General features: G+C 42.4%; 1 non-coding gene across 1 annotated transcript; it reads left to right on the plus strand.

The window, feature by feature from the left end:
* Positions 1 to 255: 255 nt before the first annotated feature.
* On the plus strand, positions 256 to 502 carry LOC125486891. Its single transcript, XR_007265509.1, has one exon. It is a non-coding gene; the product is annotated as a small nucleolar RNA SNORA53 (small nucleolar RNA).
* The last annotated feature ends 9,114 nt before the right edge of the window (positions 503 to 9,616 follow it).

Below are 9,616 nucleotides of genomic sequence, written 5' to 3' on the forward strand. Positions count from 1 at the left end.
GCATAATGACTTAGTGCCATTCTCCTGACATTGCTTCTATCCAAACAATACCCTTTTAAGTGCCTTTATTGAACCTACTTCCACCACTATTCTAGGCAGTGTTTTTTTTTGTGTGTTTTTTGCACCACACCTTTTCAATCATCAAACATAAAATATTTCAAGCCTGTAGCTATTAGTAGTGGTGCCTGAATTATTTGAATTTGTAAATTTCAATGCCAGTAGTTGTAGGTTTCGTTGGGACGGTTATTTAAAGTAAACAAACTCTTTAGATGCACCTTTTTGGGATGTATCTGTTCTGTCTTGCTGGCGATTCTTTTCACCCTGGTGTTGGATTCTGCAATGTGCTTGACAGCTTACATTCGTCAACTTTAGAGGTTGCACAGTCGAAGATGCTTGACTCATTGGTGTGTAGAAGCAATACCCCTGCATTGTAGCCCATCTGTTCTGATGTCAACGACCAGGCTGTTGTGTACCATTAGAACTTTGCTGCTGTGTAGCCAAGTTCATCAAAATTGATCTGGTTTAAATGTTGCAATAAAGAGAGAATTTTTTTTTCCCCATTTCACATTTGCATCTTTTGCAAACCACTTCTAATCTGTGCCCTCTCATTCCTTATCTTTTAATAAGCGAATAAAGTTTCTCCCTGTCTGCCCTGTTCAGACATCTAACGATTTTGAAAACTTTCATCAAAAACTTTTCCTCTCCAAAGAAAACAGTTCCGGGTTCTCCAATCTGCCTTCGTAACTGAGATTTCTCAACCTTGGAATCATTCTCGTAAACTTCTGCACAGTCTCTAACAATTCGGGTCTTCCTCGTGGCCTATACTTATTCACATGACACATCCCTGGTCTTGTACTCTATGCTTCTATTAAGAAATCCCAGGATTCTGAAAGTATTATTAATGGCTCTCTCCACCTTCTCCCTATTCTGCCACCTTTAAAACCTGTACAGCAATATCTTTCTGCTCTTGCACACCATTACCCTATATTTATAACTGCCCTACTATGTTCTTCCTATGAAAATATTACTCCAATCTTCTCCATATTGAACATCTCATTTATTGCCAGTCCCTAGTGGTCCTCTCAAAGGCAAGTTTTCTGAGAAACAGAAACACAATGCCAAGTATGGATGGGAATTAATCAAAGTCATTGTGAGCAACTGAAGTAGCCAATCATTCTGACATGACTACAGAAATTCAGGATTAACGTTTCACTTACTGGAGAAAAGCATCATTTCAAAGCAGTTGTATAAATCAACCCTTTATGTGACAAGGGGCGTAATTGATTAGAAAAAGAAACACAGACCCTCGTACTTAAAAAAAAAACACTTCCATTGAAAGTCTCTTTTCACGTTCTGAAACCTGTCCAGTAATTGCTTGGAGCTTTCTTGCCAGATAATGGCTGTGGGAAGAGTTGGAACATTAGTTGCATGTACAATGATACTGTAGCACAGTAAGCTTTGCTCTTGAAAGGAGACCTCAACTGGGTTGACAGCTGAAATGCAGCTCTATCTTGATGTTGCCTAATTTGCAGCCTGATTTAGTGGTTTAATTCAGTCACAAAAGGTGGCATGATGGCTTAGTGCTTAGCAATGCTGCCTCACAATGTCAGGGACCTGGGTTTGATTCCAGCCTTGGGTGACTGTTTATGTAGAGTTTGCAAGTTCTCCTCATATCTGTGTGGGTTTCCTCTGGGTGCTCCTGTTTCCTTCCACAGTCCAAAGATGTGCAGGTTGGATGGATTGGCCAGACTAATTTGTCTGTAGTGTGTAGGATAGGTGGCTTAGCCATGGGAAATGTGGGATTATGGGTAGGGGGCTGGGTGGGACGCTGTTCAGAGGATTCATGCAGACACAATGGGGCAAATGGCTTCTTTCCACACTGCCAGGATTCTATGAGCAAAACTCTATTTGCTTTAAAACAGTCTCCTCTTTGTCTATGTTTTGACAGTATTGGTATTAGTGTTTTCTAACAAGTTGTACCTGACGTGTCATTTCAACACAACTCATACTTATACCTCTCCTTTTGCCCAAAAGTTGGCAAGACTACCTTTTTGCTGATTGTTCATTAACTCAGTCTTCTCCCCCAGGTCCAATCCCTACCCACATACATTCATGATTCATCTGATGCCTTACGCCGGTTTCAAAACTTCCAGTTTACCGGGTCCAGCCACCTCCTCTTTACCATGGACGTGCAATCCCTTTACACATCCATTCCCCACCAGGAGGGTCTTAGGGCTCTCCACTGCTTCCTGGAGCAAAGACCTGAACCATCCCCACCAACCACCACCCTACTCCACTTGGCCGAGCTTGTCCTCACCCTCAACAACTTCACTTTCAACTCCTCTCACTTTCTTCAAGTAAGAAGGGTTGCCATAGGTACATGCACGGGCCCGAGTTATGCCTGTCTCTTCATGGGGTACGTGGAACATTCCTTGTTCCAGTCCTATTCCGGGCCCACTGACAACTCTTTCTCCAATACATCGATGATATCATCGGTGCTGTTTCCCTCTCTCGTCTAGAATTGGAAAACTTCATCAGTTTTGCCTCTAATTTCTACGCTGCCTTCACTTTCACCTGGTCTATCTCTGACTCCTCCCTTCCCTTTCTCGACATTTCTGTTTCTATTTCTGGGGATAGACCGGCCACTAATATCCATTACAAACCCACTGACTCCCACAGCTATCTGGACTATACATCCTCACACCCCACTTCCTGTAAAGACTCCATCCCATTCTCTCAGTTCCTCCATCTCCATCGCACATGTTCAGATGAGGCCAACTTCGACAAGGGAGCCTCCGAAATGTCCACCTTCTTCCTTAACCGAGGATTCCCCAGCTCTGTTGTCGACAGAGCCCTCAACCAGGTCCGACCCATCTCCCACACTTCTGCCCTCACCTCTTCTCTTCCCTCCCGCAACAGCAATTGGATTCCCCTTATCCTCACCTACCATCCACATCCAGAAGATCATCAGATGCCATTTCTGCCAACTCCAGCAAGATGCCACCACCAGACACATATTCCCCTCCCCTCCCTTGTCCGCCTTCCGCAGGGACCGTTCCCTCCGGGACACCCTGGTCCACACTTCCTTCACCCCCAACATCTCCCCACAGCCCTACGGCACCTTCCCCTGTAACTGGCAAAGGTGCAACACCTGCCCATTTACCTCCTCCCTCCCCAGTATCTAAGGGCACAAACATACCTTCCAGGTGAAGCAACACTTCACCTGCACTTCCCAGAATCTAGTTTACTGCATTCGCTGCTCAAAATGTGGTCTCCTCTACAATGGGAAACGAAGCGTAGACTTGGTGACCGTTTCACAGAACATCTACGTTTTGCTCGCAAAAAAGACCCTGAACTACCTGTTGCCTGCCACTTCAATGCAACACCCTGCTCCCTGGCCAACATCTCTGTCTCTGGCTTGCTACACTGTTCCAGCGAAGCCCAACGCAAGCTGGAGGAACAGCACCTCATTTTCCGCTTGGGGACCCTACAGTCCTCTGGACTCAATATTGAATTCAATAATTTTAGGCCTAAACTCTCCCATGTCCCAGTCCCTACCCCACTCATCAGGCCTTCTTACAACATAGCCTGCCATTACACACCCCCTGTTGTTAACAACTATTCACCCTCCCTGCCTGATCGTTAGCAACTCCTTTGTCTGTCCAACTGTCTTTCTCTCTCCTTGGGCTCTATCCTATCATTTACTCCCTACCCCACTCACCTCCCTATTTTCTGCATATAAACTGACGTTTTCCCAGCCACCATCAGTTCTGAGGAAGGGTCACTGGATCCGAAATGTTAACTCTGTTTTCTCCTTCACAGATGCTGCCAGACCTGCTGAGCTTTTCCAGCAATTTTTGTTCATTATTTTACTGACTCCGATATGGAGGTGAGATTATTTAGCAGTCACCAGAAGTGCTCATTGTGAAGAAATTTACAGACTGTTGCTGTGCTTTCCCAGATCTTACAATTAGTTTAAAATTTAATACAGCAGTTACTGCAGTTTGTTTACTTGCTTCCTGCTTGGAATGAATTTTGAAGCAACTGATCCAGCCTTTTGCGGTTTCAGTTTTAATAGACGTGGTTGTATTGTGGACTGTGAGTATAAGACAGAAGGTGAGGTGGTTTGTACACTTCTCTCCAATGTTCTCCAGTATCACTTGGCTATTGTTACATTCTGCTTATGGGGACTTACTATGCACAGTTTGGCTGCTGTATTTCCTACAACATCGACCACATTCAAACCCACTTTGTTAGCTATAAACACTTTGCGGGGGAGATGGTGGGGGGCTTTCCTGTGGTTGTGAAAGGTTGCAAATTCAATCATCAAAAAAGGCCATCCAACCTATTATGTCTCTGATATCTCTTCACAAACACAACTCAGGTAGTTTCATTCCTTCCGCCTTTCTTTGTAGCCCTGCTTGAAGGCCACAAGCAAGCACATACCAGATCCTAACAACTTGCTACATTTAAAACAGTGATGCAAGTCACTTTGCAGTTAGCACAGTAACATATCTCATCCTCAACTCGTCATTTGTGCCTGTGATGCTCACAGAATCTTGTTCTACACCACATAGCTACCACATCTCAATGCCAAGCCCAAGCGATTTGCTGCAGCTGACATGTTTGGAGATATAACGGAGAGATACAGTAAGCAGGATCTCATTTATTAACATGGTGACAGGCTCCTGAAAATAGCTTCACTCAACTCAGTAACTTGATTCATCTTCCCACACCACATCCTGAAAAACTACTGAACTGAACAAGCAGCAAAAAGGAAAAGAAGTGATTCATTTAATTCTTGACAACAGCTTAAAGCCATATACAGCCTAAACCGTAATGACATTCTGTTATGATCATCTGTTAGAAAGGACTTGGAGCATTGATTAGTGATGAGCAGACAGAGCTGTTTAGTATAACTTCATTATTCTGCATGCACAATTTTGTACAAATCTGCTTGGTTTGAGGTTTCCTCAGTGAACTCTTCTCAATTTTCCCCACAACTGTCTGGTGCACAGCAAAACTGGGTGACAATGGTGCAACTGAAGAATCAAACAGCTGAATTCAGAGGATGTGTAAATGGCAACAGCAGAATCATTGTCGGCAACTGCTGTTTGAAACCAAACTGGGCAGAGGACACGATTCAAAGATGTTGAATTCAATATTCTGTCCGCAAGATGATACAAAGACCAAGAGCTGTACTTTGAGTGCCTGTGGAAGCACATGTGCAGTATTTGACTGCCTTGTATCCCTTTCACCTATGTCCTGTGAACTGCTCAAGGGACAAAGAGCAAACACCCCTGAATATTGTTCCATCGCGGTTGGACAAAATTATCTTTATAAGAGAAGTCCGAAGAATGTCCAAATGGACAAAACATCGTCTCCTGCATATTTACATAACATCGAAGGATTAAAGACAACTGCCCCACAAGCCTGTCAATATGTAAGAAGAATTATCCGAGAACACAGGGGCAGAACACATTGGAAGATGAGAAAACTCACAATCTTTAAAAAGTACGTGGATGAGCTCTTGAAAGCATCATAACATTCAAGGCTATGGATCGAGTGCTGGAAAGTGGGACTGGTGTAGATAGGTCAGTGCAGACTCGATGGGCCAAAGGGCCCCTTCTATGATATATAACTCAGTACTCTGAGATTTGTGAACAGACAGGCTTTCAGATAAGCCTCCAGGGGAATGCTGTGACCCAGCAGTGACTCCAGGGTCTCATGGGACACACTTGGGTAAATGGATGGAGCCAGAGTAGGTTAGAGCAGAGGTGTCTACCCCAAGATCCTCATGTATATAGTGTATATAAACACTGTTCGAAGAAACACCTTGAGCTGTCCTCTGAGTGAATCTGAACAGACAAATCTGTAACGAAACAGGTTGATCGGAAGAAGAGCCATACTGGACTCAAAATATTGGTTCTGTTTCTCTCTCCAAAGATACGGCCAGACCTGCTGAGTTTCTCTAGCACTTTCTGTTTGTATTTTGCATCCCCAGCACCTGCAGTACCTTTGTTTTTATTTTGTTGATCACATGACTCCTCTTTTGCCCACCATGGGATCCCAGTCTGATGTAGAAAGCAACTTTCAATTTTGAAGCTACCTTCATCTGTTTTGATGACAAGTTGAATCGGTGCTATCACATTTACTGTATCATCCAATCAGATACAGTGTAAGCATTTTTACTGCTTGGGGAGTGGATTGCTGATATCATAGCACTGACTATGCTTCCACAGTACTTGAGGTGGGACATTTCCGAGGTTGTGAGTGGTGCTACATCAATGTATCTTTCTTTCCACCATGTATTTGTTGGAAATTGTTGACTTAGTGTGTTGTATTCAACAGATGGGAAACAAGAAAGCCCCATCAATGGACTTAGGCACAGACACTATAATGTGGCAGGAACCCATGACCCTGAGAAGACATCATCCTCAAATCAAGCGATGGAGGATAATGGCAAGCTATGAAATATTATCTCAGTCAGCTCACAAAGGAGAAAATTGTTGCAAACTATCAGAACAAGGGTTAGGAGAGAGACCCAAAGCTTCGTATATAAGGCAAGGAGCAACAAAGACCTGGACAATGCAGAAAGGGCAAGTGTCAGAAAACTGGAGGATATGGATGAGTGTTCAATGGATGAGTTTTATTGATAATGGTCATCTTCAGTTGAATGCATTGGGGTAAACAGGGGGCTACTCAAGGCCAGCGATCAGAGCTTAAGTCAAGTCTGTGTTAAGCAAATTTAATAAATTTAATAGGAAGGGATTGCAGTACCTCTCACACCATATACATTAACATTTTGTGGAAAAAAGTCAAGCCACCTTTTATTCAATAGCAACAAGAGCAGGACATTCAGCCTATCTAGTCTACCCCAACTTTCAATCAGATCTTTACTGTTCTGCAGTTCAACTCCATTCACTTGGCTCCTGTTCATATCCCCTCAATGCCGTTGTGCATTGAAATGATATCTATCTGTCCTGTTCAGTGAAGGCATGTCCTATTCATAACTCAAACATGATTTCTGTTCCTGTTGATGATTTTAGAACTGTCTTTTATAGTTTAAAATGGACACTGATGAACTGCTAGGAATGCAACCAAGAGTCAAATGAACCAATCACAGAAAAAGGGTGGAGAAACTTAAAAGGTCTGTGAGAGAGAAACACCGTTAATGCTTCAAGTCTGTTATGACTCTTTTCCAAAACTGAAAGGGGTTGGAAAATGATGGAGACTGCAAGATAAAAACACACAGATATTCATGTGGTCAGGCATGGAATTCAATTTTGAAATCTTGGGGCTGTAAAGTGTCTAAGTGGAAAATGAGGTGTTGTTCTTCACAGCTTGTGTTGTGCGTCTTTGGAACACGGCATCAGTGTCAGAACAGAAATGTTGGCAAGAGTATAAGGTGGGTTACTGATATAACAAGCATTGGAAGGTCAGGACGGAGATATTCTGCAAAATGGTCAGACAGTCCAAATGGACAAAGCATCGTCTCCTGCATATTTACATAACGTTGAAGGATTAAAGACAACTGCCCCACAAGCCTGTCAATATGTACTGCTTATTCAGCTCAAACCTCCAGAAAGTTCTAATTGAGTAATCCTGGACAATGACTTCCCCAGAAAATGATTGCACAAAGACAATTGTTTCGGGCTGAATTCATGTCTGTCATTATTTGAAGTCCACCTCAAACACAGAATCAGTAGACCTCTAGGAAGGTCATCCCTAAGATCAATGTTTCCCAAAAGTGAACTAAAGATACCAATATCAATAAGTTACGTCTGAAATACCACCATCTATCACCTACTGAGTACAAGTATACTTGGACTTCTAGACCATCTATTTTGGTACGGTCATGTGATCAAAACTGAGTGGAAATAATGTGGTTTGATCTAAAGTCCTGGGAAGATTGCAAAAGCACAAAAGAGCAAAGTCTTCAAAAAGACTCCCAGCCTGATTCTGAAACTGCGTATCCATCTGTAAGGAAATGTGATCCTCCTGATACGGAAGCCACAAGAGGCTACTTTATAACCTGCTGAATGTATGTCTCTTCAAAGGAATTCTGCTCTGGATGTCTCATTTCAGTTACTTGGACAAATTGTAACTACAATTCAAGAATGGAAAATTATTCCTTACCGAGCCTACATAGTCACAAAGAATCATGCAGCAATGAAACAGGCCCTTCAGCCCATCAGGTCTATGCCAACCAACAAACACCAAACTACATTATGCCCATTTACATGCACTCGGTCCATAGTCTACTTGACATTTTAAGTGCTCATCCAGATGTTTCTTCAATGTTGGGAGAATACCTGCCTCCACCACCCTCTTAAGTGGCATGTTCCAAATTTCCATCACCCTCTGGGTGAAATTTCTTTTTCCTCATATTCCCACTAAACCATTTACCCCTCAGCTTAAACTTATGCCCTCCAAACTTTTACATGTCTACCATGGGGAAAGGATTCTCACAATTTATCCTATCTATGTGTCTCATAATTTTTAATACCTCAGTCAGATCCTCCTCAGGCTCCTCTGCTCTGGGGAAACAGACCCAGCCTATCCAATCCCTGCTATTGACTGATTTCTTACATCAAACCAAATACCTCAATTGTTTAATATTCTCTTGGAATAAGACCTGAGGAAGTACAGTATTTTTCTTTAGATCTACCTTTCTTGAATATGTGGGATGTGAATGACAGAGCATAGACTTTTCAGGGTGTGGGTGAATAAGCAATCTTTAAATTTAAACTCGCAAAAGCCTGCTGCTCGTTCTTTAAATCAACCACACACTAAATCTCGCTTAGAAACACACATCTCTACCTTTCCAAAATGACCACACTAATTTCAGACAGAAAGGGAAGAAGAATTGGTAGGATTCAAACTATTTCTCCAGAGCACAGAGAGGCGAAGGTATAGTGGTATTATCACAGGATTGTTAATCCAGAGATGCAGGTGATGTTCCGGAGACCAGGTTTAAATTCTGCCATGGCAGATGGTGGAATTTGAATTCAATTTAAAATAAAAATCTGGAATTGAGAGTCTAATGATGACCATGAATCCATTGTCAATTGTCAGAAGAACGCACCTGTTTCACTAGTGTCCTTTAGGGAAGGAAACTGCCATCCTTACCTGGTGTGGTCTACATGTGACTCCAGACCCACAGCTATGTGGTTGACTCTTAACTGCCCTCTGGGCAATTAGGGATGGGCAATAAATGCTGCCTGGCCAGCGATGTACTAATCCAATTAATGAATAAAAATAAGGAATCTCAGTTCTATCTGATGCATTTGCATCTTCCTTAGTAGTGAAGAAGATCATTATTTCAATATGAATTTCCAAAATGGTTTGGAATACTTCCCCAGGGATGTGTTGTTGATTTGGTTTGGCTCCTTTTTTATAGAGCAACACCAGGAATATGTAAATGCATGATAGCCTCAAAGTCAAATATGACCTTTTGATACTTGTACTTTCTTTTTGAAGTTTGCCTTAGAGGAGACTGACATTTGTATTATACTCAAGATAAGAGCTTGTGGGTTCACTCTAGAACACTAAATTAAAATCTTCTCAATTGACCATTTAAAAATATACCCTGCTGCTATTGACTCTGATGGTT

The sequence above is a fragment of the Rhincodon typus genome, chromosome 34, assembly GCF_021869965.1.
Source record: "Rhincodon typus isolate 14 chromosome 34, sRhiTyp1.1, whole genome shotgun sequence".
NCBI lineage: Eukaryota > Metazoa > Chordata > Chondrichthyes > Orectolobiformes > Rhincodontidae > Rhincodon > Rhincodon typus.